Genomic DNA, 27,076 nt, shown 5'->3' with positions numbered 1-27,076 from the left:
CCTTCGATAGCTCAGCTGGTAGAGCAGAGGACTGTAGATGATACATTGGCCATCCTTAGGTCGCTGGTTCAATTCTGGCTCGAAGGAGTGTGTTTTCTTTTAGGCACTACTTGCCTTGCCCGCTATCTCGCTTATTTTTTAACTTGTGCAAGAGATGCCTGCTTTGGATCGACAAAAACACATTCCCTGACCGGGAATCGAACCCGAGCCGCGGCAGTGAAAGCACCAAATCCTAGCCACTAGACCACCAGGGAAGGGCTTGTGTTGACCTGCTCATGAGAGCATCCGTGGATGCCATGTAAAATATGTTGAAGCGCAAGATTGTGTTTTCTGCCTTCAGAAAAGAAGGTCTTTCATTTGTCCTAAAAACATGCTGTGCCCAGCCCCATTTAAGGGTCAAACTCACAACCTACAGATTAAAAGACTGATGTTCTATATAACTATGTGTACAAGGTCAGTTTTATTTTGTCAAATTTCAAGACTGCCAAGCGGTCTAAGGCATCCGATCGAATCGCACTTCTGACAAGTTTTTCCACTACAATCATACTGGAACCTTTGCTTGAACCACTTAGCTCTGAAAATGGAAGTGTTTATGGTTGTTTCCAAGCTTTGGTTTGTGTGTGTGTATGTTTTTTTAAGGAAAACTAGGTAACTAGCACTTTTCAAGCACACTACATCAATGAGCTCAATGCCATTCTTGAATCAGCAAAATGAAGTCAACTGGGCCAAATGGGTAGCGGAACTGTGACGCTAATTGTTAACGCTTCTGACTATGGATCATAAGATTCTAGGTTTGGCTCCTGGTTGTCTCGGTTAGATTGTCTTTTTTGTTCTCCCTGACTCTCACGGCGTTACAAACCTTCTTTCCCTTGGATCCATCAGCTCTGTGTATTAGGATCATGCAAATGAAGAACTGTGCCTTCGATAGCTCAGCTGGTAGAGCGGAGGACTGTAGATGATACGTTGGCAATCCTTAGGTCACTGGTTCAATTCCTGGCTCGAAGGAGTGTGTTTTCTTTTAGGCACTACTTGCCATGCTCTCTATCTCGCTTATTCTTTAACTTGTGCAAGAGATGCCTGCTTTGGATCGACTAAAACACATTCCTTGACCGGGAATCGAACCCGGGCGGTGAAAGTGCCGAATCCTAGCCACTAGACCACCAGGGAAGGGCTGGTGTTGACCTGCCCATGAGAGCATCCGTGGATGCCATGTAAAATATGTTGAAGCGCAAGATTGTGTTTTCTGCCTTCAGAAAAGAAGGTCTTTCATTTGTCCTAAAAACATGCTGTGCCCAGCCCCATTTAAGGGTCAAACTCACAACCTACAGATTAAAAGACTGATGTTCTATATAACTGTGTGTACAAGGTCAGTTTTATTTTGTCAAATTTCAAGACTGCCAAGCGGTCTAAAGCGTCCGATCGAATCGCACTTCTGACAAGTTTTTCCACTACAATCATACTGGAACATTTGCTTGAGCCACTGAGCTCTGAAAATGAAAGAGTTTATGGTTGTTTCCAAGCTTTGGTTTGTGTGTGTGTATGTTTTTTTAAGGAAAACTAGGTAACTAGCACTTTTCAAGCACACTACATCAATGAGCTCAATGCCATTCTTGAATCAGCAAAATGAAGTCAACTGGGCCAAATGGGTAGCGGAACTGTGACGCAATTGTTAACGCTTCTGACTATGGATCATAAGATTCTAGGTTTGGCTCCTGGTTGTCTCGGTTAGATTGTCTTTTTTGTTCTCCCTGACTCTCACGGCGTTACAAACCTTCTTTCCCTTGGATCCATCAGCTCTGTGTATTAGGATCATGCAAATGGAGTACTGTGCCTTCGATAGCTCAGCTGGTAGAGCGGAGGACTGTAGATGATACATTGGCCATCCTTAGGTCACTGGTTCAATTCCTGCTCGAAGGAGTGTGTTTTCTTTTAGGCACTACTTGCCTTGCCCTCTATCTCGCTTATTCTTTACCTTGTGTAAGGGATGCCTGCTTTGGATCGACTAAAACACATTCCCTGACCGGGAATCGAACCCGGCCACGGCGGTGAAAGCGTCGAATCCTAGCCACTAGACCACCAGGGAAGGGCTTGTGGTGACCTGCCCATGAGAGCATCCGTGGATGCCATGTAAAATATGTTGAAGCGCTAAGATTGTGTTTTCTGCCTTCAGAAAAGAAGGTCTTTCATTTGTCCTAAAAACATGCTGTGCCCAGCCCCATTTAAGGGTCAAACTCACAACCTACAGATTAAAAGACTGATGTTCTATATAACTGTGTGTACAAGGTCAGTTTTATTTTGTCAAATTTCAAGACTGCCAAGCGGTCTAAAGCGTCCGATCGAATCGCACTTCTGACAAGTTTTTCCACTACAATCATACTGGAACCTTTGCTTGAGCCACTGAGCTCTGAAAATGGAAGTGTTTATGGTTGTTTCCAAGCTTTGGTTTGTGTGTGTGTATGTTTTTTTTAAGGAAAACTAGGTAACTAGCACTTTTCAAGCACACTACATCAATGAGCTCAATGCCACTCTTGAATCAGCAAAATGAAGTCAACTGGGCCAAATGGGCAGCGGAACTGTGACGCAATTGTTAACGCTTCTGACTATTGATCATAAGATTCTAGGTTTGGCTCCTGGTTGTCTCGGTTAGATTGTCTTTTTTGTTCTCCCTGACTCTCACGGCGTTACAAACCTTCTTTCCCTTGGATCCATCAGCTCTGTGTATTAGGATCATGCAACTGAAGAACTGTGCCTTCGATAGCTCAGCTGGTAGAGCGGAGGACTGTAGATGATGCGTTGGCAATCCTTAGGTCGCTGGTTCAATTCTGGCTCGAAGGAGTGTGTTTTCTTTTAGGCACTACTTGCCATGCTCTCTATCTCGCTTATTCTTTAACTTGTGCAAGAGATGCCTGCTTTGGATCGACAAAAACACATTCCTTGACCGGGAATCGAACCCGGGCGGTGAAAGTGCCGAATCCTAGCCACTAGACCACCAGGGAAGGGCTGGTGTTGACCTGCCCATGAGAGCATCCGTGGATGCCATGTAAAATATGTTGAAGCGCTAAGATTGTGTTTTCTGCCTTCAGAAAAGAAGGTCTTTCATTTGTCCTAAAAACATGCTGTGCCCAGCCCCATTTAAGGGTCAAACTCACAACCTACAGATTAAAAGACTGATGTTCTATATAACTGTGTGTACAAGGTCAGTTTTATTTTGTCAAATTTCAAGACTGCCAAGCGGTCTAAGGCATCCGATCGAATCGCACTTCTGACAAGTTTTTCCACTACAATCATACTGGAACATTTGCTTGAGCCACTGAGCTCTGAAAATGAAAGAGTTTATGGTTGTTTCCAAGCTTTGGTTTGTGTGTGTGTATGTTTTTTTTTAAGGAAAACTAGGTAACTAGCACTTTTCAAGCACACTACATCAATGAGCTCAATGCCATTCTTGAATCAGCAAAATGAAGTCAACTGGGCCAAATGGGCAGCGGAACTGTGACGCAATTGTTAACGCTTCTGACTATTGATCATAAGATTCTAGGTTTGGCTCCTGGTTGTCTCGGTTAGATTGTCTTTTTTTGTTCTCCCTGACTCTCACGGCGTTACAAACCTTCTTTCCCTTGGATCCATCAGCTCTGTGTATTAGGATCATGCAACTGAAGAACTGTGCCTTCGATAGCTCAGCTGGTAGAGCGGAGGACTGTAGATGATGCGTTGGCAATCCTTAGGTCGCTGGTTCAATTCTGGCTCGAAGGAGTGTGTTTTCTTTTAGGCACTACTTGCCATGCTCTCTATCTCGCTTATTCTTTAACTTGTGCAAGAGATGCCTGCTTTGGATCGACAAAAACACATTCCTTGACCGGGAATCGAACCCGGGCGGTGAAAGTGCCGAATCCTAGCCACTAGACCACCAGGGAAGGGCTGGTGTTGACCTGCCCATGAGAGCATCCGTGGATGCCATGTAAAATATGTTGAAGCGCAAGATTGTGTTTTCTGCCTTCAGAAAAGAAGGTCTTTCATTTGTCCTAAAAACATGCTGTGCCCAGCCCCATTTAAGGGTCAAACTCACAACCTACAGATTAAAAGACTGATGTTCTATATAACTGTGTGTACAAGGTCAGTTTTATTTTGTCAAATTTCAAGACTGCCAAGCGGTCTAAGGCGTCCGATCGAATCGCACTTCTGACAAGTTTTTCCACTACAATCATACTGGAACCTTTGCTTGAGCCACTGAGCTCTGAAAATGAAAGAGTTTATGGTTGTTTCCAAGCTTTGGTTTGTGTGTGTGTATGTTTTTTTAAGGAAAACTAGGTAACTAGCACTTTTCAAGCACACTACATCAATGAGCTCAATGCCATTCTTGAATCAGCAAAATGAAGTCAACTGGGCCAAATGGGTAGCGGAACTGTGACGCAATTGTTAACGCTTCTGACTATGGATCATAAGATTCTAGGTTTGGCTCCTGGTTGTCTCGGTTAGATTGTCTTTTTTGTTCTCCCTGACTCTCACGGCGTTACAAACCTTCTTTCCCTTGGATCCATCAGCTCTGTGTATTAGGATCATGCAAATGGAGTACTGTGCCTTCGATAGCTCAGCTGGTAGAGCGGAGGACTGTAGATGATACATTGGCCATCCTTAGGTCACTGGTTCAATTCCTGCTCGAAGGAGTGTGTTTTCTTTTAGGCACTACTTGCCTTGCCCTCTATCTCGCTTATTCTTTACCTTGTGTAAGGGATGCCTGCTTTGGATCGACTAAAACACATTCCCTGACCGGGAATCGAACCCGGGCATGGCGGTGAAAGCGCCGAATCCTAGCCACTAGACCACCAGGGAAGGGCTTGTGGTGACCTGCCCATGAGAGCATCCGTGGATGCCATGTAAAATATGTTGAAGCGCAAGATTGTGTTTTCTGCCTTCAGAAAAGAAGGTCTTTCATTTGTCCTAAAAACATGCTGTGCCCAGCCCCATTTAAGGGTCAAACTCACAACCTACAGATTAAAAGACTGATGTTCTATATAACTGTGTGTACAAGGTCAGTTTTATTTTGTCAAATTTCAAGACTGCCAAGCGGTCTAAAGCGTCCGATCGAATCGCACTTCTGACAAGTTTTTCCACTACAATCATACTGGAACCTTTGCTTGAGCCACTGAGCTCTGAAAATGGAAGTGTTTATGGTTGTTTCCAAGCTTTGGTTTGTGTGTGTGTATGTTTTTTTAAGGAAAACTAGGTAACTAGCACTTTTCAAGCACACTACATCAATGAGCTCAATGCCACTCTTGAATCAGCAAAATGAAGTCAACTGGGCCAAATGGGCAGCGGAACTGTGACGCTAATTGTTAACGCTTCTGACTATTGATCATAAGATTCTAGGTTTGGCTCCTGGTTGTCTCGGTTAGATTGTCTTTTTTGTTCTCCCTGACTCTCACGGCGTTACAAACCTTCTTTCCCTTGGATCCATCAGCTCTGTGTATTAGGATCATGCAACTGAAGAACTGTGCCTTCGATAGCTCAGCTGGTAGAGCGGAGGACTGTAGATGATGCGTTGGCAATCCTTAGGTCGCTGGTTCAATTCTGGCTCGAAGGAGTGTGTTTTCTTTTAGGCACTACTTGCCATGCTCTCTATCTCGCTTATTCTTTAACTTGTGCAAGAGATGCCTGCTTTGGATCGACAAAAACACATTCCTTGACCGGGAATCGAACCCGGGCGGTGAAAGTGCCGAATCCTAGCCACTAGACCACCAGGGAAGGGCTGGTGTTGACCTGCCCATGAGAGCATCCGTGGATGCCATGTAAAATATGTTGAAGCGCAAGATTGTGTTTTCTGCCTTCAGAAAAGAAGGTCTTTCATTTGTCCTAAAAACATGCTGTGCCCAGCCCCATTTAAGGGTCAAACTCACAACCTACAGATTAAAAGACTGATGTTCTATATAACTGTGTGTACAAGGTCAGTTTTATTTTGTCAAATTTCAAGACTGCCAAGCGGTCTAAAGCGTCCGATCGAATCGCACTTCTGACAAGTTTTTCCACTACAATCATACTGGAACATTTGCTTGAGCCACTGAGCTCTGAAAATGAAAGAGTTTATGGTTGTTTCCAAGCTTTGGTTTGTGTGTGTGTATGTTTTTTTAAGGAAAACTAGGTAACTAGCACTTTTCAAGCACACTACATCAATGAGCTCAATGCCATTCTTGAATCAGCAAAATGAAGTCAACTGGGCCAAATGGGTAGCGGAACTGTGACGCAATTGTTAACGCTTCTGACTATGGATCATAAGATTCTAGGTTTGGCTCCTGGTTGTCTCGGTTAGATTGTCTTTTTTGTTCTCCCTGACTCTCACGGCGTTACAAACCTTCTTTCCCTTGGATCCATCAGCTCTGTGTATTAGGATCATGCAAATGGAGTACTGTGCCTTCGATAGCTCAGCTGGTAGAGCGGAGGACTGTAGATGATACATTGGCCATCCTTAGGTCACTGGTTCAATTCCTGCTCGAAGGAGTGTGTTTTCTTTTAGGCACTACTTGCCTTGCCCTCTATCTCGCTTATTCTTTACCTTGTGTAAGGGATGCCTGCTTTGGATCGACTAAAACACATTCCCTGACCGGGAATCGAACCCGGCACGGCGGTGAAAGCGCCGAATCCTAGCCACTAGACCACCAGGGAAGGGCTTGTGGTGACCTGCCCATGAGAGCATCCGTGGATGCCATGTAAAATATGTTGAAGCGCAAGATTGTGTTTTCTGCCTTCAGAAAAGAAGGTCTTTCATTTGTCCTAAAAACATGCTGTGCCCAGCCCCATTTAAGGGTCAAACTCACAACCTACAGATTAAAAGACTGATGTTCTATATAACTGTGTGTACAAGGTCAGTTTTATTTTGTCAAATTTCAAGACTGCCAAGCGGTCTAAGACGTCCGATCGAATCGCACTTCTGACAAGTTTTTCCACTACAATCATACTGGAACCTTTGCTTGAGCCACTGAGCTCTGAAAATGGAAGTGTTTATGGTTGTTTCCAAGCTTTGGTTTGTGTGTGTGTATGTTTTTTTAAGGAAAACTAGGTAACTAGCACTTTTCAAGCACACTACATCAATGAGCTCAATGCCACTCTTGAATCAGCAAAATGAAGTCAACTGGGCCAAATGGGCAGCGGAACTGTGACGCAATTGTTAACGCTTCTGACTATTGATCATAAGATTCTAGGTTTGGCTCCTGGTTGTCTCGGTTAGATTGTCTTTTTTGTTCTCCCTGACTCTCACGGCGTTACAAACCTTCTTTCCCTTGGATCCATCAGCTCTGTGTATTAGGATCATGCAACTGAAGAACTGTGCCTTCGATAGCTCAGCTGGTAGAGCGGAGGACTGTAGATGATGCGTTGGCAATCCTTAGGTCGCTGGTTCAATTCCTGGCTCGAAGGAGTGTGTTTTCTTTTAGGCACTACTTGCCATGCTCTCTATCTCGCTTATTCTTTAACTTGTGCAAGAGATGCCTGCTTTGGATCGACTAAAACACATTCCTTGACCGGGAATCGAACCCGGGCGGTGAAAGTGCCGAATCCTAGCCACTAGACCACCAGGGAAGGGCTGGTGTTGACCTGCCCATGAGAGCATCCGTGGATGCCATGTAAAATATGTTGAAGCGCAAGATTGTGTTTTCTGCCTTCAGAAAAGAAGGTCTTTCATTTGTCCTAAAAACATGCTGTGCCCAGCCCCATTTAAGGGTCAAACTCACAACCTACAGATTAAAAGACTGATGTTCTATATAACTGTGTGTACAAGGTCAGTTTTATTTTGTCAAATTTCAAGACTGCCAAGCGGTCTAAGGCGTCCGATCGAATCGCACTTCTGACAAGTTTTTCCACTACAATCATACTGGAACATTTGCTTGAGCCACTGAGCTCTGAAAATGAAAGAGTTTATGGTTGTTTCCAAGCTTTGGTTTGTGTGTGTGTATGTTTTTTTAAGGAAAACTAGGTAACTAGCACTTTTCAAGCACACTACATCAATGAGCTCAATGCCATTCTTGAATCAGCAAAATGAAGTCAACTGGGCCAAATGGGCAGCGGAACTGTGACGCAATTGTTAACGCTTCTGACTATGGATCATAAGATTCTAGGTTTGGCTCCTGGTTGTCTCGGTTAGATTGTCTTTTTTGTTCTCCCTGACTCTCACGGCGTTACAAACCTTCTTTCCCTTGGATCCATCAGCTCTGTGTATTAGGATCATGCAACTGAAGAACTGTGCCTTCGATAGCTCAGCTGGTAGAGCGGAGGACTGTAGATGATGCGTTGGCAATCCTTAGGTCGCTGGTTCAATTCCTGGCTCGAAGGAGTGTGTTTTCTTTTAGGCACTACTTGCCATGCTCTCTATCTCGCTTATTCTTTAACTTGTGCAAGAGATGCCTGCTTTGGATCGACAAAAACACATTCCTTGACCGGGAATCGAACCCGGGCGGTGAAAGTGCCGAATCCTAGCCACTAGACCACCAGGGAAGGGCTGGTGTTGACCTGCCCATGAGAGCATCCGTGGATGCCATGTAAAATATGTTGAAGCGCAAGATTGTGTTTTCTGCCTTCAGAAAAGAAGGTCTTTCATTTGTCCTAAAAACATGCTGTGCCCAGCCCCATTTAAGGGTCAAACTCACAACCTACAGATTAAAAGACTGATGTTCTATATAACTGTGTGTACAAGGTCAGTTTTATTTTGTCAAATTTCAAGACTGCCAAGCGGTCTAAGGCGTCCGATCGAATCGCACTTCTGACAAGTTTTTCCACTACAATCATACTGGAACATTTGCTTGAGCCACTGAGCTCTGAAAATGAAAGAGTTTATGGTTGTTTCCAAGCTTTGGTTTGTGTGTGTGTATGTTTTTTTTAAGGAAAACTAGGTAACTAGCACTTTTCAAGCACACTACATCAATGAGCTCAATGCCATTCTTGAATCAGCAAAATGAAGTCAACTGGGCCAAATGGGTAGCGGAACTGTGACGCAATTGTTAACGCTTCTGACTATGGATCATAAGATTCTAGGTTTGGCTCCTGGTTGTCTCGGTTAGATTGTCTTTTTTTGTTCTCCCTGACTCTCACGGCGTTACAAACCTTCTTTCCCTTGGATCCATCAGCTCTGTGTATTAGGATCATGCAAATGGAGTACTGTGCCTTCGATAGCTCAGCTGGTAGAGCGGAGGACTGTAGATGATACATTGGCCATCCTTAGGTCACTGGTTCAATTCCTGCTCGAAGGAGTGTGTTTTCTTTTAGGCACTACTTGCCTTGCCCTCTATCTCGCTTATTCTTTACCTTGTGTAAGGGATGCCTGCTTTGGATCGACTAAAACACATTCCCTGACCGGGAATCGAACCCGGGCACGGCGGTGAAAGCGCCGAATCCTAGCCACTAGACCACCAGGGAAGGGCTTGTGGTGACCTGCCCATGAGAGCATCCGTGGATGCCATGTAAAATATGTTGAAGCGCAAGATTGTGTTTTCTGCCTTCAGAAAAGAAGGTCTTTCATTTGTCCTAAAAACATGCTGTGCCCAGCCCCATTTAAGGGTCAAACTCACAACCTACAGATTAAAAGACTGATGTTCTATATAACTGTGTGTACAAGGTCAGTTTTATTTTGTCAAATTTCAAGACTGCCAAGCGGTCTAAGGCGTCCGATCGAATCGCACTTCTGACAAGTTTTTCCACTACAATCATACTGGAACCTTTGCTTGAGCCACTGAGCTCTGAAAATGGAAGTGTTTATGGTTGTTTCCAAGCTTTGGTTTGTGTGTGTGTATGTTTTTTTAAGGAAAACTAGGTAACTAGCACTTTTCAAGCACACTACATCAATGAGCTCAATGCCACTCTTGAATCAGCAAAATGAAGTCAACTGGGCCAAATGGGCAGCGGAACTGTGACGCAATTGTTAACGCTTCTGACTATTGATCATAAGATTCTAGGTTTGGCTCCTGGTTGTCTCGGTTAGATTGTCTTTTTTGTTCTCCCTGACTCTCACGGCGTTACAAACCTTCTTTCCCTTGGATCCATCAGCTCTGTGTATTAGGATCATGCAACTGAAGAACTGTGCCTTCGATAGCTCAGCTGGTAGAGCGGAGGACTGTAGATGATGCGTTGGCAATCCTTAGGTCGCTGGTTCAATTCTGGCTCGAAGGAGTGTGTTTTCTTTTAGGCACTACTTGCCATGCTCTCTATCTCGCTTATTCTTTAACTTGTGCAAGAGATGCCTGCTTTGGATCGACAAAAACACATTCCTTGACCGGGAATCGAACCCGGGCGGTGAAAGTGCCGAATCCTAGCCACTAGACCACCAGGGAAGGGCTGGTGTTGACCTGCCCATGAGAGCATCCGTGGATGCCATGTAAAATATGTTGAAGCGCAAGATTGTGTTTTCTGCCTTCAGAAAAGAAGGTCTTTCATTTGTCCTAAAAACATGCTGTGCCCAGCCCCATTTAAGGGTCAAACTCACAACCTACAGATTAAAAGACTGATGTTCTATATAACTGTGTGTACAAGGTCAGTTTTATTTTGTCAAATTTCAAGACTGCCAAGCGGTCTAAGGCGTCCGATCGAATCGCACTTCTGACAAGTTTTTCCACTACAATCATACTGGAACATTTGCTTGAGCCACTGAGCTCTGAAAATGAAAGAGTTTATGGTTGTTTCCAAGCTTTGGTTTGTGTGTGTGTATGTTTTTTTAAGGAAAACTAGGTAACTAGCACTTTTCAAGCACACTACATCAATGAGCTCAATGCCATTCTTGAATCAGCAAAATGAAGTCAACTGGGCCAAATGGGCAGCGGAACTGTGACGCTAATTGTTAACGCTTCTGACTATTGATCATAAGATTCTAGGTTTGGCTCCTGGTTGTCTCGGTTAGATTGTCTTTTTTGTTCTCCCTGACTCTCACGGCGTTACAAACCTTCTTTCCCTTGGATCCATCAGCTCTGTGTATTAGGATCATGCAACTGAAGAACTGTGCCTTCGATAGCTCAGCTGGTAGAGCGGAGGACTGTAGATGATGCGTTGGCAATCCTTAGGTCGCTGGTTCAATTCTGGCTCGAAGGAGTGTGTTTTCTTTTAGGCACTACTTGCCATGCTCTCTATCTCGCTTATTCTTTAACTTGTGCAAGAGATGCCTGCTTTGGATCGACAAAAACACATTCCTTGACCGGGAATCGAACCCGGGCGGTGAAAGTGCCGAATCCTAGCCACTAGACCACCAGGGAAGGGCTGGTGTTGACCTGCCCATGAGAGCATCCGTGGATGCCATGTAAAATATGTTGAAGCGCAAGATTGTGTTTTCTGCCTTCAGAAAAGAAGGTCTTTCATTTGTCCTAAAAACATGCTGTGCCCAGCCCCATTTAAGGGTCAAACTCACAACCTACAGATTAAAAGACTGATGTTCTATATAACTGTGTGTACAAGGTCAGTTTTATTTTGTCAAATTTCAAGACTGCCAAGCGGTCTAAAGCGTCCGATCGAATCGCACTTCTGACAAGTTTTTCCACTACAATCATACTGGAACATTTGCTTGAGCCACTGAGCTCTGAAAATGAAAGAGTTTATGGTTGTTTCCAAGCTTTGGTTTGTGTGTGTGTATGTTTTTTTAAGGAAAACTAGGTAACTAGCACTTTTCAAGCACACTACATCAATGAGCTCAATGCCATTCTTGAATCAGCAAAATGAAGTCAACTGGGCCAAATGGGTAGCGGAACTGTGACGCAATTGTTAACGCTTCTGACTATGGATCATAAGATTCTAGGTTTGGCTCCTGGTTGTCTCGGTTAGATTGTCTTTTTTGTTCTCCCTGACTCTCACGGCGTTACAAACCTTCTTTCCCTTGGATCCATCAGCTCTGTGTATTAGGATCATGCAAATGGAGTACTGTGCCTTCGATAGCTCAGCTGGTAGAGCGGAGGACTGTAGATGATACATTGGCCATCCTTAGGTCACTGGTTCAATTCCTGCTCGAAGGAGTGTGTTTTCTTTTAGGCACTACTTGCCTTGCCCTCTATCTCGCTTATTCTTTACCTTGTGTAAGGGATGCCTGCTTTGGATCGACTAAAACACATTCCCTGACCGGGAATCGAACCCGGCCGGCGGTGAAAGCGCCGAATCCTAGCCACTAGACCACCAGGGAAGGGCTTGTGGTGACCTGCCCATGAGAGCATCCGTGGATGCCATGTAAAATATGTTGAAGCGCAAGATTGTGTTTTCTGCCTTCAGAAAAGAAGGTCTTTCATTTGTCCTAAAAACATGCTGTGCCCAGCCCCATTTAAGGGTCAAACTCACAACCTACAGATTAAAAGACTGATGTTCTATATAACTGTGTGTACAAGGTCAGTTTTATTTTGTCAAATTTCAAGACTGCCAAGCGGTCTAAAGCGTCCGATCGAATCGCACTTCTGACAAGTTTTTCCACTACAATCATACTGGAACCTTTGCTTGAGCCACTGAGCTCTGAAAATGGAAGTGTTTATGGTTGTTTCCAAGCTTTGGTTTGTGTGTGTGTATGTTTTTTTTAAGGAAAACTAGGTAACTAGCACTTTTCAAGCACACTACATCAATGAGCTCAATGCCACTCTTGAATCAGCAAAATGAAGTCAACTGGGCCAAATGGGCAGCGGAACTGTGACGCAATTGTTAACGCTTCTGACTATTGATCATAAGATTCTAGGTTTGGCTCCTGGTTGTCTCGGTTAGATTGTCTTTTTTGTTCTCCCTGACTCTCACGGCGTTACAAACCTTCTTTCCCTTGGATCCATCAGCTCTGTGTATTAGGATCATGCAACTGAAGAACTGTGCCTTCGATAGCTCAGCTGGTAGAGCGGAGGACTGTAGATGATGCGTTGGCAATCCTTAGGTCGCTGGTTCAATTCTGGCTCGAAGGAGTGTGTTTTCTTTTAGGCACTACTTGCCATGCTCTCTATCTCGCTTATTCTTTAACTTGTGCAAGAGATGCCTGCTTTGGATCGACAAAACACATTCCTTGACCGGGAATCGAACCCGGGCGGTGAAAGTGCCGAATCCTAGCCACTAGACCACCAGGGAAGGGCTGGTGTTGACCTGCCCATGAGAGCATCCGTGGATGCCATGTAAAATATGTTGAAGCGCAAGATTGTGTTTTCTGCCTTCAGAAAAGAAGGTCTTTCATTTGTCCTAAAAACATGCTGTGCCCAGCCCCATTTAAGGGTCAAACTCACAACCTACAGATTAAAAGACTGATGTTCTATATAACTGTGTGTACAAGGTCAGTTTTATTTTGTCAAATTTCAAGACTGCCAAGCGGTCTAAGGCGTCCGATCGAATCGCACTTCTGACAAGTTTTTCCACTACAATCATACTGGAACCTTTGCTTGAGCCACTGAGCTCTGAAAATGAAAGAGTTTATGGTTGTTTCCAAGCTTTGGTTTGTGTGTGTGTATGTTTTTTTAAGGAAAACTAGGTAACTAGCACTTTTCAAGCACACTACATCAATGAGCTCAATGCCATTCTTGAATCAGCAAAATGAAGTCAACTGGGCCAAATGGGTAGCGGAACTGTGACGCAATTGTTAACGCTTCTGACTATGGATCATAAGATTCTAGGTTTGGCTCCTGGTTGTCTCGGTTAGATTGTCTTTTTTGTTCTCCCTGACTCTCACGGCGTTACAAACCTTCTTTCCCTTGGATCCATCAGCTCTGTGTATTAGGATCATGCAAATGGAGTACTGTGCCTTCGATAGCTCAGCTGGTAGAGCGGAGGACTGTAGATGATACATTGGCCATCCTTAGGTCACTGGTTCAATTCCTGCTCGAAGGAGTGTGTTTTCTTTTAGGCACTACTTGCCTTGCCCTCTATCTCGCTTATTCTTTACCTTGTGTAAGGGATGCCTGCTTTGGATCGACTAAAACACATTCCCTGACCGGGAATCGAACCCGGGCCTGGCGGTGAAAGCGCCGAATCCTAGCCACTAGACCACCAGGGAAGGGCTTGTGGTGACCTGCCCATGAGAGCATCCGTGGATGCCATGTAAAATATGTTGAAGCGCAAGATTGTGTTTTCTGCCTTCAGAAAAGAAGGTCTTTCATTTGTCCTAAAAACATGCTGTGCCCAGCCCCATTTAAGGGTCAAACTCACAACCTACAGATTAAAAGACTGATGTTCTATATAACTGTGTGTACAAGGTCAGTTTTATTTTGTCAAATTTCAAGACTGCCAAGCGGTCTAAAGCGTCCGATCGAATCGCACTTCTGACAAGTTTTTCCACTACAATCATACTGGAACCTTTGCTTGAGCCACTGAGCTCTGAAAATGGAAGTGTTTATGGTTGTTTCCAAGCTTTGGTTTGTGTGTGTGTATGTTTTTTTTAAGGAAAACTAGGTAACTAGCACTTTTCAAGCACACTACATCAATGAGCTCAATGCCACTCTTGAATCAGCAAAATGAAGTCAACTGGGCCAAATGGGCAGCGGAACTGTGACGCAATTGTTAACGCTTCTGACTATTGATCATAAGATTCTAGGTTTGGCTCCTGGTTGTCTCGGTTAGATTGTCTTTTTTGTTCTCCCTGACTCTCACGGCGTTACAAACCTTCTTTCCCTTGGATCCATCAGCTCTGTGTATTAGGATCATGCAACTGAAGAACTGTGCCTTCGATAGCTCAGCTGGTAGAGCGGAGGACTGTAGATGATGCGTTGGCAATCCTTAGGTCGCTGGTTCAATTCTGGCTCGAAGGAGTGTGTTTTCTTTTAGGCACTACTTGCCATGCTCTCTATCTCGCTTATTCTTTAACTTGTGCAAGAGATGCCTGCTTTGGATCGACAAAAACACATTCCTTGACCGGGAATCGAACCCGGGCGGTGAAAGTGCCGAATCCTAGCCACTAGACCACCAGGGAAGGGCTGGTGTTGACCTGCCCATGAGAGCATCCGTGGATGCCATGTAAAATATGTTGAAGCGCAAGATTGTGTTTTCTGCCTTCAGAAAAGAAGGTCTTTCATTTGTCCTAAAAACATGCTGTGCCCAGCCCCATTTAAGGGTCAAACTCACAACCTACAGATTAAAAGACTGATGTTCTATATAACTGTGTGTACAAGGTCAGTTTTATTTTGTCAAATTTCAAGACTGCCAAGCGGTCTAAGGCGTCCGATCGAATCGCACTTCTGACAAGTTTTTCCACTACAATCATACTGGAACCTTTGCTTGAGCCACTGAGCTCTGAAAATGAAAGAGTTTATGGTTGTTTCCAAGCTTTGGTTTGTGTGTGTGTATGTTTTTTTAAGGAAAACTAGGTAACTAGCACTTTTCAAGCACACTACATCAATGAGCTCAATGCCATTCTTGAATCAGCAAAATGAAGTCAACTGGGCCAAATGGGTAGCGGAACTGTGACGCAATTGTTAACGCTTCTGACTATGGATCATAAGATTCTAGGTTTGGCTCCTGGTTGTCTCGGTTAGATTGTCTTTTTTGTTCTCCCTGACTCTCACGGCGTTACAAACCTTCTTTCCCTTGGATCCATCAGCTCTGTGTATTAGGATCATGCAAATGGAGTACTGTGCCTTCGATAGCTCAGCTGGTAGAGCGGAGGACTGTAGATGATACATTGGCCATCCTTAGGTCACTGGTTCAATTCCTGCTCGAAGGAGTGTGTTTTCTTTTAGGCACTACTTGCCTTGCCCTCTATCTCGCTTATTCTTTACCTTGTGTAAGGGATGCCTGCTTTGGATCGACTAAAACACATTCCCTGACCGGGAATCGAACCCGGCCGCGGCGGTGAAAGCGCCGAATCCTAGCCACTAGACCACCAGGGAAGGGCTTGTGGTGACCTGCCCATGAGAGCATCCGTGGATGCCATGTAAAATATGTTGAAGCGCAAGATTGTGTTTTCTGCCTTCAGAAAAGAAGGTCTTTCATTTGTCCTAAAAACATGCTGTGCCCAGCCCCATTTAAGGGTCAAACTCACAACCTACAGATTAAAAGACTGATGTTCTATATAACTGTGTGTACAAGGTCAGTTTTATTTTGTCAAATTTCAAGACTGCCAAGCGGTCTAAGGCGTCCGATCGAATCGCACTTCTGACAAGTTTTTCCACTACAATCATACTGGAACCTTTGCTTGAGCCACTGAGCTCTGAAAATGGAAGTGTTTATGGTTGTTTCCAAGCTTTGGTTTGTGTGTGTGTATGTTTTTTTAAGGAAAACTAGGTAACTAGCACTTTTCAAGCACACTACATCAATGAGCTCAATGCCACTCTTGAATCAGCAAAATGAAGTCAACTGGGCCAAATGGGCAGCGGAACTGTGACGCAATTGTTAACGCTTCTGACTATTGATCATAAGATTCTAGGTTTGGCTCCTGGTTGTCTCGGTTAGATTGTCTTTTTTGTTCTCCCTGACTCTCACGGCGTTACAAACCTTCTTTCCCTTGGATCCATCAGCTCTGTGTATTAGGATCATGCAACTGAAGAACTGTGCCTTCGATAGCTCAGCTGGTAGAGCGGAGGACTGTAGATGATGCGTTGGCAATCCTTAGGTCGCTGGTTCAATTCTGGCTCGAAGGAGTGTGTTTTCTTTTAGGCACTACTTGCCATGCTCTCTATCTCGCTTATTCTTTAACTTGTGCAAGAGATGCCTGCTTTGGATCGACAAAAACACATTCCTTGACCGGGAATCGAACCCGGGCGGTGAAAGTGCCGAATCCTAGCCACTAGACCACCAGGGAAGGGCTGGTGTTGACCTGCCCATGAGAGCATCCGTGGATGCCATGTAAAATATGTTGAAGCGCAAGATTGTGTTTTCTGCCTTCAGAAAAGAAGGTCTTTCATTTGTCCTAAAAACATGCTGTGCCCAGCCCCATTTAAGGGTCAAACTCACAACCTACAGATTAAAAGACTGATGTTCTATATAACTGTGTGTACAAGGTCAGTTTTATTTTGTCAAATTTCAAGACTGCCAAGCGGTCTAAAGCGTCCGATCGAATCGCACTTCTGACAAGTTTTTCCACTACAATCATACTGGAACATTTGCTTGAGCCACTGAGCTCTGAAAATGAAAGAGTTTATGGTTGTTTCCAAGCTTTGGTTTGTGTGTGTGTATGTTTTTTTAAGGAAAACTAGGTAACTAGCACTTTTCAAGCACACTACATCAATGAGCTCAATGCCATTCTTGAATCAGCAAAATGAAGTCAACTGGGCCAAATGGGTAGCGGAACTGTGACGCAATTGTTAACGCTTCTGACTATGGATCATAAGATTCTAGGTTTGGCTCCTGGTTGTCTCGGTTAGATTGTCTTTTTTGTTCTCCCTGACTCTCACGGCGTTACAAACCTTCTTTCCCTTGGATCCATCAGCTCTGTGTATTAGGATCATGCAAATGGAGTACTGTGCCTTCGATAGCTCAGCTGGTAGAGCGGAGGACTGTAGATGATACATTGGCCATCCTTAGGTCACTGGTTCAATTCCTGCTCGAAGGAGTGTGTTTTCTTTTAGGCACTACTTGCCTTGCCCTCTATCTCGCTTATTCTTTACCTTGTGTAAGGGATGCCTGCTTTGGATCGACTAAAACACATTCCCTGACCGGGAATCGAACCCGGCCGCGGCGGTGAAAGCGCCGAATCCTAGCCACTAGACCACCAGGGAAGGGCTTGTGGTGACCTGCCCATGAGAGCATCCGTGGATGCCATGTAAAATATGTTGAAGCGCAAGATTGTGTTTTCTGCCTTCAGAAAAGAAGGTCTTTCATTTGTCCTAAAAACATGCTGTGCCCAGCCCCATTTAAGGGTCAAACTCACAACCTACAGATTAAAAGACTGATGTTCTATATAACTGTGTGTACAAGGTCAGTTTTATTTTGTCAAATTTCAAGACTGCCAAGCGGTCTAAGGCGTCCGATCGAATCGCACTTCTGACAAGTTTTTCCACTACAATCATACTGGAACCTTTGCTTGAGCCACTGAGCTCTGAAAATGGAAGTGTTTATGGTTGTTTCCAAGCTTTGGTTTGTGTGTGTGTATGTTTTTTTAAGGAAAACTAGGTAACTAGCACTTTTCAAGCACACTACATCAATGAGCTCAATGCCACTCTTGAATCAGCAAAATGAAGTCAACTGGGCCAAATGGGCAGCGGAACTGTGACGCAATTGTTAACGCTTCTGACTATTGATCATAAGATTCTAGGTTTGGCTCCTGGTTGTCTCGGTTAGATTGTCTTTTTTTGTTCTCCCTGACTCTCACGGCGTTACAAACCTTCTTTCCCTTGGATCCATCAGCTCTGTGTATTAGGATCATGCAACTGAAGAACTGTGCCTTCGATAGCTCAGCTGGTAGAGCGGAGGACTGTAGATGATGCGTTGGCAATCCTTAGGTCACTGGTTCAATTCTGGCTCGAAGGAGTGTGTTTTCTTTTAGGCACTACTTGCCTTGCCCTCTATCTCGCTTATTCTTTACCTTGTGTAAGGGATGCCTGCTTTGGATCGACTAAAACACATTCCCTGACCGGGAATCGAACACGGGCCGCGGCGGTGAAAGCGCCGAATCCTAGCCACTAGACCACCAGGGAAGGGCTGGTGTTGACCTGCCCATGAGAGCATCCGTGGATGCCATGTAAAATATGTTGAAGCGCAAGATTGTGTTTTCTGCCTTCAGAAAAGAAGGTCTTTCATTTGTCCTAAAAACATGCTGTGCCCAGCCCCATTTAAGGGTCAAACTCACAACCTACAGATTAAAAGACTGATGTTCTATATAACTGTGTGTACAAGGTCAGTTTTATTTTGTCAAATTTCAAGACTGCCAAGCGGTCTAAGGCGTCCGATCGAATCGCACTTCTGACAAGTTTTTCCACTACAATCATACTGGAACATTTGCTTGAGCCACTGAGCTCTGAAAATGAAAGAGTTTATGGTTGTTTCCAAGCTTTGGTTTGTGTGTGTGTATGTTTTTTTAAGGAAAACTAGGTAACTAGCACTTTTCAAGCACACTACATCAATGAGCTCAATGCCATTCTTGAATCAGCAAAATGAAGTCAACTGGGCCAAATGGGCAGCGGAACTGTGACGCAATTGTTAACGCTTCTGACTATGGATCATAAGATTCTAGGTTTGGCTCCTGGTTGTCTCGGTTAGATTGTCTTTTTTTGTTCTCCCTGACTCTCACGGCGTTACAAACCTTCTTTCCCTTGGATCCATCAGCTCTGTGTATTAGGATCATGCAACTGAAGAACTGTGCCTTCGATAGCTCAGCTGGTAGAGTGGAGGACTGTAGATGATGCGTTGGCAATCCTTAGGTCGCTGGTTCAATTCTGGCTCGAAGGAGTGTGTTTTCTTTTAGGCACTACTTGCCATGCTCTCTATCTCGCTTATTCTTTAACTTGTGCAAGAGATGCCTGCTTTGGATCGACAAAAACACATTCCTTGACCGGGAATCGAACCCGGGCGGTGAAAGTGCCGAATCCTAGCCACTAGACCACCAGGGAAGGGCTGGTGTTGACCTGCCCATGAGAGCATCCGTGGATGCCATGTAAAATATGTTGAAGCGCAAGATTGTGTTTTCTGCCTTCAGAAAAGAAGGTCTTTCATTTGTCCTAAAAACATGCTGTGCCCAGCCCCATTTAAGGGTCAAACTCACAACCTACAGATTAAAAGACTGATGTTCTATATAACTGTGTGTACAAGGTCAGTTTTATTTTGTCAAATTTCAAGACTGCCAAGCGGTCTAAGGCGTCCGATCGAATCGCACTTCTGACAAGTTTTTCCACTACAATCATACTGGAACATTTGCTTGAGCCACTGAGCTCTGAAAATGAAAGAGTTTATGGTTGTTTCCAAGCTTTGGTTTGTGTGTGTGTATGTTTTTTTAAGGAAAACTAGGTAACTAGCACTTTTCAAGCACACTACATCAATGAGCTCAATGCCATTCTTGAATCAGCAAAATGAAGTCAACTGGGCCAAATGGGTAGCGGAACTGTGACGCAATTGTTAACGCTTCTGACTATGGATCATAAGATTCTAGGTTTGGCTCCTGGTTGTCTCGGTTAGATTGTCTTTTTTGTTCTCCCTGACTCTCACGGCGTTACAAACCTTCTTTCCCTTGGATCCATCAGCTCTGTGTATTAGGATCATGCAAATGGAGTACTGTGCCTTCGATAGCTCAGCTGGTAGAGCGGAGGACTGTAGATGATACATTGGCCATCCTTAGGTCACTGGTTCAATTCCTGCTCGAAGGAGTGTGTTTTCTTTTAGGCACTACTTGCCTTGCCCTCTATCTCGCTTATTCTTTACCTTGTGTAAGGGATGCCTGCTTTGGATCGACTAAAACACATTCCCTGACCGGGAATCGAACCCGAGCCGCGGCGGTGAAAGCGCCGAATCCTAGCCACTAGACCACCAGGAAGGGCTTGTGGTGACCTGCCCATGAGAGCATCCGTGGATGCCATGTAAAATATGTTGAAGCGCAAGATTGTGTTTTCTGCCTTCAGAAAAGAAGGTCTTTCATTTGTCCTAAAAACATGCTGTGCCCAGCCCCATTTAAGGGTCAAACTCACAACCTACAGATTAAAAGACTGATGTTCTATATAACTGTGTGTACAAGGTCAGTTTTATTTTGTCAAATTTCAAGACTGCCAAGCGGTCTAAGGCGTCCGATCGAATCGCACTTCTGACAAGTTTTTCCACTACAATCATACTGGAACCTTTGCTTGAGCCACTGAGCTCTGAAAATGGAAGTGTTTATGGTTGTTTCCAAGCTTTGGTTTGTGTGTGTGTATGTTTTTTTAAGGAAAACTAGGTAACTAGCACTTTTCAAGCACACTACATCAATGAGCTCAATGCCACTCTTGAATCAGCAAAATGAAGTCAACTGGGCCAAATGGGCAGCGGAACTGTGACGCAATTGTTAACGCTTCTGACTATTGATCATAAGATTCTAGGTTTGGCTCCTGGTTGTCTCGGTTAGATTGTCTTTTTTTGTTCTCCCTGACTCTCACGGCGTTACAAACCTTCTTTCCCTTGGATCCATCAGCTCTGTGTATTAGGATCATGCAACTGAAGAACTGTGCCTTCGATAGCTCAGCTGGTAGAGCGGAGGACTGTAGATGATGCGTTGGCAATCCTTAGGTCGCTGGTTCAATTCTGGCTCGAAGGAGTGTGTTTTCTTTTAGGCACTACTTGCCTTGCCCTCTATCTCGCTTATTCTTTACCTTGTGTAAGGGATGCCTGCTTTGGATCGACTAAAACACATTCCCTGACCGGGAATCGAACCCGGGCCGCGGCGGTGAAAGCGCCGAATCCTAGCCACTAGACCACCAGGGAAGGGCTTGTGGTGACCTGCCCATGAGAGCATCCGTGGATGCCATGTAAAATATGTTGAAGCGCAAGATTGTGTTTTCTGCCTTCAGAAAAGAAGGTCTTTCATTTGTCCTAAAAACATGCTGTGCCCAGCCCCATTTAAGGGTCAAACTCACAACCTACAGATTAAAAGACTGATGTTCTATATAACTGTGTGTACAAGGTCAGTTTTATTTTGTCAAATTTCAAGACTGCCAAGCGGTCTAAGGCGTCCGATCGAATCGCACTTCTGACAAGTTTTTCCACTACAATCATACTGGAACCTTTGCTTGAGCCACTGAGCTCTGAAAATGGAAGTGTTTATGGTTGTTTCCAAGCTTTGGTTTGTGTGTGTGTATGTTTTTTTTAAGGAAAACTAGGTAACTAGCACTTTTCAAGCACACTACATCAATGAGCTCAATGCCACTCTTGAATCAGCAAAATGAAGTCAACTGGGCCAAATGGGCAGCGGAACTGTGACGCAATTGTTAACGCTTCTGACTATTGATCATAAGATTCTAGGTTTGGCTCCTGGTTGTCTCGGTTAGATTGTCTTTTTTGTTCTCCCTGACTCTCACGGCGTTACAAACCTTCTTTCCCTTGGATCCATCAGCTCTGTGTATTAGGATCATGCAACTGAAGAACTGTGCCTTCGATAGCTCAGCTGGTAGAGCGGAGGACTGTAGATGATGCGTTGGCAATCCTTAGGTCGCTGGTTCAATTCTGGCTCGAAGGAGTGTGTTTTCTTTTAGGCACTACTTGCCATGCTCTCTATCTCGCTTATTCTTTAACTTGTGCAAGAGATGCCTGCTTTGGATCGACAAAAACACATTCCTTGACCGGGAATCGAACCCGGGCGGTGAAAGTGCCGAATCCTAGCCACTAGACCACCAGGGAAGGGCTGGTGTTGACCTGCCCATGAGAGCATCCGTGGATGCCATGTAAAATATGTTGAAGCGCAAGATTGTGTTTTCTGCCTTCAGAAAAGAAGGTCTTTCATTTGTCCTAAAAACATGCTGTGCCCAGCCCCATTTAAGGGTCAAACTCACAACCTACAGATTAAAAGACTGATGTTCTATATAACTGTGTGTACAAGGTCAGTTTTATTTTGTCAAATTTCAAGACTGCCAAGCGGTCTAAGGCGTCCGATCGAATCGCACTTCTGACAAGTTTTTCCACTACAATCATACTGGAACATTTGCTTGAGCCACTGAGCTCTGAAAATGAAAGAGTTTATGGTTGTTTCCAAGCTTTGGTTTGTGTGTGTGTATGTTTTTTTTAAGGAAAACTAGGTAACTAGCACTTTTCAAGCACACTACATCAATGAGCTCAATGCCATTCTTGAATCAGCAAAATGAAGTCAACTGGGCCAAATGGGTAGCGGAACTGTGATGCAATTGTTAACGCTTCTGACTATGGATCATAAGATTCTAGGTTTGGCTCCTGGTTGTCTCGGTTAGATTGTCTTTTTTTGTTCTCCCTGACTCTCACGGCGTTACAAACCTTCTTTCCCTTGGATCCATCAGCTCTGTGTATTAGGATCATGCAAATGGAGTACTGTGCCTTCGATAGCTCAGCTGGTAGAGCGGAGGACTGTAGATGATACATTGGCCATCCTTAGGTCGCTGGTTCAATTCCTGCTCGAAGGAGTGTGTTTTCTTTTAGGCACTACTTGCCTTGCCCTCTATCTCGCTTATTCTTTACCTTGTGCAAGAGATGCCTGCTTTGGATCGACAAAAACACATTCCCTGACCAGGAATCGAACCCGGGCTGCAGCGGTGAAAGCGCCGAATCCTAGCCACTAGACCACCAGGGAAGGGCTTCTGTTGATCTGCCCATGAGAGCATCCGTGGATGCCACGTAAAATATGTTGAAGCGCAAGATTGTGTTTTCTGCCTTCAGAAAAGAAGGTCTTTCATTTGTCCTAAAAACATGCTGTGCCCAGCCCCATTTAAAGGTCAAACTCACAACCTACAGATTAAAAGACTGATGTTCTATATAACTGTGTGTACAAGGTCAGTTTTATTTTGTCAAATTTCAAGACTGCCAAGCGGTCTAAGGCGTCCGATCGAATCGCACTTCTGACAAGTTTTTCCACTACAATCATACTGGAACCTTTGCTTGAGCCACTGAGCTCTGAAAATGGAAGTGTTTATGGTTGTTTCCAAGCTTTGGTTTGTGTGTGTGTATGTTTTTTTAAGGAAAACTAGGTAACTAGCACTTTTCAAGCACACTACATCAATGAGCTCAATGCCACTCTTGAATCAGCAAAATGAAGTCAACTGGGCCAAATGGGCAGCGGAACTGTGACGCAATTGTTAACGCTTCTGACTATTGATCATAAGATTCTAGGTTTGGCTCCTGGTTGTCTCGGTTAGATTGTCTTTTTTGTTCTCCCTGACTCTCACGGCGTTACAAACCTTCTTTCCCTTGGATCCATCAGCTCTGTGTATTAGGATCATGCAACTGAAGAACTGTGCCTTCGATAGCTCAGCTGGTAGAGCGGAGGACTGTAGATGATGCGTTGGCAATCCTTAGGTCGCTGGTTCAATTCTGGCTCGAAGGAGTGTGTTTTCTTTTAGGCACTACTTGCCATGCTCTCTATCTCGCTTATTCTTTAACTTGTGCAAGAGATGCCTGCTTTGGATCGACAAAAACACATTCCTTGACCGGGAATCGAACCCGGGCGGTGAAAGTGCCGAATCCTAGCCACTAGACCACCAGGGAAGGGCTGGTGTTGACCTGCCCATGAGAGCATCCGTGGATGCCATGTAAAATATGTTGAAGCGCAAGATTGTGTTTTCTGCCTTCAGAAAAGAAGGTCTTTCATTTGTCCTAAAAACATGCTGTGCCCAGCCCCATTTAAGGGTCAAACTCACAACCTACAGATTAAAAGACTGATGTTCTATATAACTGTGTGTACAAGGTCAGTTTTATTTTGTCAAATTTCAAGACTGCCAAGCGGTCTAAGGCGTCCGATCGAATCGCACTTCTGACAAGTTTTTCCACTACAATCATACTGGAACATTTGCTTGAGCCACTGAGCTCTGAAAATGGAAGTGTTTATGGTTGTTTCCAAGCTTTGGTTTGTGTGTGTGTATGTTTTTTTAAGGAAAACTAGGTAACTAGCACTTTTCAAGCACACTACATCAATGAGCTCAATGCCACTCTTGAATCAGCAAAATGAAGTCAACTGGGCCAAATGGGCAGCGGAACTGTGACGCAATTGTTAACGCTTCTGACTATTGATCATAAGATTCTAGGTTTGGCTCCTGGTTGTCTCGGTTAGATTGTCTTTTTTGTTCTCCCTGACTCTCACGGCGTTACAAACCTTCTTTCCCTTGGATCCATCAGCTCTGTGTATTAGGATCATGCAACTGAAGAACTGTGCCTTCGATAGCTCAGCTGGTAGAGCGGAGGACTGTAGATGATGCGTTGGCAATCCTTAGGTCGCTGGTTCAATTCTGGCTCGAAGGAGTGTGTTTTCTTTTAGGCACTACTTGCCATGCTCTCTATCTCGCTTATTCTTTAACTTGTGCAAGAGATGCCTGCTTTGGATCGACAAAAACACATTCCTTGACCGGGAATCGAACCCGGGCGGTGAAAGTGCCGAATCCTAGCCACTAGACCACCAGGGAAGGGCTGGTGTTGACCTGCCCATGAGAGCATCCGTGGATGCCATGTAAAATATGTTGAAGCGCAAGATTGTGTTTTCTGCCTTCAGAAAAGAAGGTCTTTCATTTGTCCTAAAAACATGCTGTGCCCAGCCCCATTTAAGGGTCAAACTCACAACCTACAGATTAAAAGACTGATGTTCTATATAACTGTGTGTACAAGGTCAGTTTTATTTTGTCAAATTTCAAGACTGCCAAGCGGTCTAAGGCGTCCGATCGAATCGCACTTCTGACAAGTTTTTCCACTACAATCATACTGGAACCTTTGCTTGAGCCACTGAGCTCTGAAAATGAAAGAGTTTATGGTTGTTTCCAAGCTTTGGTTTGTGTGTGTGTATGTTTTTTTAAGGAAAACTAGGTAACTAGCACTTTTCAAGCACACTACATCAATGAGCTCAATGCCATTCTTGAATCAGCAAAATGAAGTCAACTGGGCCAAATGGGTAGCGGAACTGTGACGCAATTGTTAACGCTTCTGACTATGGATCATAAGATTCTAGGTTTGGCTCCTGGTTGTCTCGGTTAGATTGTCTTTTTTGTTCTCCCTGACTCTCACGGCGTTACAAACCTTCTTTCCCTTGGATCCATCAGCTCTGTGTATTAGGATCATGCAAATGGAGTACTGTGCCTTCGATAGCTCAGCTGGTAGAGCGGAGGACTGTAGATGATACATTGGCCATCCTTAGGTCACTGGTTCAATTCCTGCTCGAAGGAGTGTGTTTTCTTTTAGGCACTACTTGCCTTGCCCTCTATCTCGCTTATTCTTTACCTTGTGTAAGGGATGCCTGCTTTGGATCGACTAAAACACATTCCCTGACCGGGAATCGAACCCGGCCAGGCGGTGAAAGCGCCGAATCCTAGCCACTAGACCACCAGGGAAGGGCTTGTGGTGACCTGCCCATGAGAGCATCCGTGGATGCCATGTAAAATATGTTGAAGCGCAAGATTGTGTTTTCTGCCTTCAGAAAAGAAGGTCTTTCATTTGTCCTAAAAACATGCTGTGCCCAGCCCCATTTAAGGGTCAAACTCACAACCTACAGATTAAAAGACTGATGTTCTATATAACTGTGTGTACAAGGTCAGTTTTATTTTGTCAAATTTCAAGACTGCCAAGCGGTCTAAGGCGTCCGATCGAATCGCACTTCTGACAAGTTTTTCCACTACAATCATACTGGAACCTTTGCTTGAGCCACTGAGCTCTGAAAATAGAAGTGTTTATGGTTGTTTCCAAGCTTTGGTTTGTGTGTGTGTATGTTTTTTTAAGGAAAACTAGGTAACTAGCACTTTTCAAGCACACTACATCAATGAGCTCAATGCCACTCTTGAATCAGCAAAATGAAGTCAACTGGGCCAAATGGGCAGCGGAACTGTGACGCAATTGTTAACGCTTCTGACTATTGATCATAAGATTCTAGGTTTGGCTCCTGGTTGTCTCGGTTAGATTGTCTTTTTTGTTCTCCCTGACTCTCACGGCGTTACAAACCTTCTTTCCCTTGGATCCATCAGCTCTGTGTATTAGGATCATGCAACTGAAGAACTGTGCCTTCGATAGCTCAGCTGGTAGAGCGGAGGACTGTAGATGATGCGTTGGCAATCCTTAGGTCGCTGGTTCAATTCTGGCTCGAAGGAGTGTGTTTTCTTTTAGGCACTACTTGCCATGCTCTCTATCTCGCTTATTCTTTAACTTGTGCAAGAGATGCCTGCTTTGGATCGACAAAAACACATTCCTTGACCGGGAATCGAACCCGGGCGGTGAAAGTGCCGAATCCTAGCCACTAGACCACCAGGGAAGGGCTGGTGTTGACCTGCCCATGAGAGCATCCGTGGATGCCATGTAAAATATGTTGAAGCGCAAGATTGTGTTTTCTGCCTTCAGAAAAGAAGGTCTTTCATTTGTCCTAAAAACATGCTGTGCCCAGCCCCATTTAAGGGTCAAACTCACAACCTACAGATTAAAAGACTGATGTTCTATATAACTGTGTGTACAAGGTCAGTTTTATTTTGTCAAATTTCAAGACTGCCAAGCGGTCTAAGGCGTCCGATCGAATCGCACTTCTGACAAGTTTTTCCACTACAATCATACTGGAACCTTTGCTTGAGCCACTGAG

The 27,076-nt window shown here is 44.4% G+C and overlaps 27 non-coding genes across 27 annotated transcripts; 18 read left to right on the top strand and 9 right to left on the bottom strand.

Moving 5' to 3' along the window:
• trnay-gua (transfer RNA tyrosine (anticodon GUA)) lies at window positions 1-87 on the top strand. Its single transcript is given in 2 exon segments — window positions 1-37; window positions 52-87. It is a non-coding gene; the product is annotated as a tRNA-Tyr (tRNA).
• Window positions 88-2,748: 2,661 nt separating this feature from the next.
• On the top strand, window positions 2,749-2,835 carry trnay-gua (transfer RNA tyrosine (anticodon GUA)). Its single transcript is given in 2 exon segments — window positions 2,749-2,785; window positions 2,800-2,835. It is a non-coding gene; the product is annotated as a tRNA-Tyr (tRNA).
• Window positions 2,836-3,663: 828 nt separating this feature from the next.
• Window positions 3,664-3,750, top strand: trnay-gua (transfer RNA tyrosine (anticodon GUA)). The gene is given in 2 exon segments: window positions 3,664-3,700; window positions 3,715-3,750. It is a non-coding gene; the product is annotated as a tRNA-Tyr (tRNA).
• A 1,006-nt stretch (window positions 3,751-4,756) lies between these two features.
• Window positions 4,757-4,827, bottom strand: trnae-uuc (transfer RNA glutamic acid (anticodon UUC)). The gene has a single exon. It is a non-coding gene; the product is annotated as a tRNA-Glu (tRNA).
• A 664-nt stretch (window positions 4,828-5,491) lies between these two features.
• Window positions 5,492-5,578, top strand: trnay-gua (transfer RNA tyrosine (anticodon GUA)). The gene is given in 2 exon segments: window positions 5,492-5,528; window positions 5,543-5,578. It is a non-coding gene; the product is annotated as a tRNA-Tyr (tRNA).
• Window positions 5,579-6,584: 1,006 nt separating this feature from the next.
• On the bottom strand, window positions 6,585-6,654 carry trnae-uuc (transfer RNA glutamic acid (anticodon UUC)). The gene has a single exon. It is a non-coding gene; the product is annotated as a tRNA-Glu (tRNA).
• Window positions 6,655-7,317: 663 nt separating this feature from the next.
• trnay-gua (transfer RNA tyrosine (anticodon GUA)) lies at window positions 7,318-7,405 on the top strand. The gene is given in 2 exon segments: window positions 7,318-7,354; window positions 7,369-7,405. It is a non-coding gene; the product is annotated as a tRNA-Tyr (tRNA).
• An 824-nt stretch (window positions 7,406-8,229) lies between these two features.
• trnay-gua (transfer RNA tyrosine (anticodon GUA)) lies at window positions 8,230-8,317 on the top strand. The gene is given in 2 exon segments: window positions 8,230-8,266; window positions 8,281-8,317. It is a non-coding gene; the product is annotated as a tRNA-Tyr (tRNA).
• A 1,008-nt stretch (window positions 8,318-9,325) lies between these two features.
• On the bottom strand, window positions 9,326-9,396 carry trnae-uuc (transfer RNA glutamic acid (anticodon UUC)). The gene has a single exon. It is a non-coding gene; the product is annotated as a tRNA-Glu (tRNA).
• Window positions 9,397-10,059: 663 nt separating this feature from the next.
• Window positions 10,060-10,146, top strand: trnay-gua (transfer RNA tyrosine (anticodon GUA)). Its single transcript is given in 2 exon segments — window positions 10,060-10,096; window positions 10,111-10,146. It is a non-coding gene; the product is annotated as a tRNA-Tyr (tRNA).
• Window positions 10,147-10,971: 825 nt separating this feature from the next.
• trnay-gua (transfer RNA tyrosine (anticodon GUA)) lies at window positions 10,972-11,058 on the top strand. Its single transcript is given in 2 exon segments — window positions 10,972-11,008; window positions 11,023-11,058. It is a non-coding gene; the product is annotated as a tRNA-Tyr (tRNA).
• A 1,739-nt stretch (window positions 11,059-12,797) lies between these two features.
• Window positions 12,798-12,884, top strand: trnay-gua (transfer RNA tyrosine (anticodon GUA)). The gene is given in 2 exon segments: window positions 12,798-12,834; window positions 12,849-12,884. It is a non-coding gene; the product is annotated as a tRNA-Tyr (tRNA).
• Window positions 12,885-13,889: 1,005 nt separating this feature from the next.
• On the bottom strand, window positions 13,890-13,960 carry trnae-uuc (transfer RNA glutamic acid (anticodon UUC)). Its single transcript has one exon. It is a non-coding gene; the product is annotated as a tRNA-Glu (tRNA).
• A 664-nt stretch (window positions 13,961-14,624) lies between these two features.
• trnay-gua (transfer RNA tyrosine (anticodon GUA)) lies at window positions 14,625-14,711 on the top strand. The gene is given in 2 exon segments: window positions 14,625-14,661; window positions 14,676-14,711. It is a non-coding gene; the product is annotated as a tRNA-Tyr (tRNA).
• A 1,006-nt stretch (window positions 14,712-15,717) lies between these two features.
• On the bottom strand, window positions 15,718-15,788 carry trnae-uuc (transfer RNA glutamic acid (anticodon UUC)). Its single transcript has one exon. It is a non-coding gene; the product is annotated as a tRNA-Glu (tRNA).
• A 663-nt stretch (window positions 15,789-16,451) lies between these two features.
• trnay-gua (transfer RNA tyrosine (anticodon GUA)) lies at window positions 16,452-16,538 on the top strand. Its single transcript is given in 2 exon segments — window positions 16,452-16,488; window positions 16,503-16,538. It is a non-coding gene; the product is annotated as a tRNA-Tyr (tRNA).
• Window positions 16,539-17,544: 1,006 nt separating this feature from the next.
• trnae-uuc (transfer RNA glutamic acid (anticodon UUC)) lies at window positions 17,545-17,615 on the bottom strand. The gene has a single exon. It is a non-coding gene; the product is annotated as a tRNA-Glu (tRNA).
• Window positions 17,616-18,461: 846 nt separating this feature from the next.
• Window positions 18,462-18,533, bottom strand: trnae-uuc (transfer RNA glutamic acid (anticodon UUC)). Its single transcript has one exon. It is a non-coding gene; the product is annotated as a tRNA-Glu (tRNA).
• Window positions 18,534-19,197: 664 nt separating this feature from the next.
• Window positions 19,198-19,284, top strand: trnay-gua (transfer RNA tyrosine (anticodon GUA)). Its single transcript is given in 2 exon segments — window positions 19,198-19,234; window positions 19,249-19,284. It is a non-coding gene; the product is annotated as a tRNA-Tyr (tRNA).
• A 1,006-nt stretch (window positions 19,285-20,290) lies between these two features.
• trnae-uuc (transfer RNA glutamic acid (anticodon UUC)) lies at window positions 20,291-20,362 on the bottom strand. The gene has a single exon. It is a non-coding gene; the product is annotated as a tRNA-Glu (tRNA).
• A 663-nt stretch (window positions 20,363-21,025) lies between these two features.
• trnay-gua (transfer RNA tyrosine (anticodon GUA)) lies at window positions 21,026-21,112 on the top strand. Its single transcript is given in 2 exon segments — window positions 21,026-21,062; window positions 21,077-21,112. It is a non-coding gene; the product is annotated as a tRNA-Tyr (tRNA).
• A 95-nt stretch (window positions 21,113-21,207) lies between these two features.
• Window positions 21,208-21,279, bottom strand: trnae-uuc (transfer RNA glutamic acid (anticodon UUC)). Its single transcript has one exon. It is a non-coding gene; the product is annotated as a tRNA-Glu (tRNA).
• Window positions 21,280-21,943: 664 nt separating this feature from the next.
• Window positions 21,944-22,030, top strand: trnay-gua (transfer RNA tyrosine (anticodon GUA)). The gene is given in 2 exon segments: window positions 21,944-21,980; window positions 21,995-22,030. It is a non-coding gene; the product is annotated as a tRNA-Tyr (tRNA).
• Window positions 22,031-22,856: 826 nt separating this feature from the next.
• Window positions 22,857-22,943, top strand: trnay-gua (transfer RNA tyrosine (anticodon GUA)). Its single transcript is given in 2 exon segments — window positions 22,857-22,893; window positions 22,908-22,943. It is a non-coding gene; the product is annotated as a tRNA-Tyr (tRNA).
• Window positions 22,944-23,773: 830 nt separating this feature from the next.
• On the top strand, window positions 23,774-23,860 carry trnay-gua (transfer RNA tyrosine (anticodon GUA)). Its single transcript is given in 2 exon segments — window positions 23,774-23,810; window positions 23,825-23,860. It is a non-coding gene; the product is annotated as a tRNA-Tyr (tRNA).
• An 824-nt stretch (window positions 23,861-24,684) lies between these two features.
• On the top strand, window positions 24,685-24,771 carry trnay-gua (transfer RNA tyrosine (anticodon GUA)). The gene is given in 2 exon segments: window positions 24,685-24,721; window positions 24,736-24,771. It is a non-coding gene; the product is annotated as a tRNA-Tyr (tRNA).
• A 1,739-nt stretch (window positions 24,772-26,510) lies between these two features.
• Window positions 26,511-26,597, top strand: trnay-gua (transfer RNA tyrosine (anticodon GUA)). The gene is given in 2 exon segments: window positions 26,511-26,547; window positions 26,562-26,597. It is a non-coding gene; the product is annotated as a tRNA-Tyr (tRNA).
• Window positions 26,598-27,076: the final 479 nt, after the last annotated feature.

Source organism: Xyrauchen texanus, chromosome 29, assembly GCF_025860055.1.
Source record: "Xyrauchen texanus isolate HMW12.3.18 chromosome 29, RBS_HiC_50CHRs, whole genome shotgun sequence".
Classification (NCBI taxonomy): domain Eukaryota; kingdom Metazoa; phylum Chordata; class Actinopteri; order Cypriniformes; family Catostomidae; genus Xyrauchen; species Xyrauchen texanus.
This window is presented reverse-complemented; position numbering and strand designations above follow the sequence as displayed.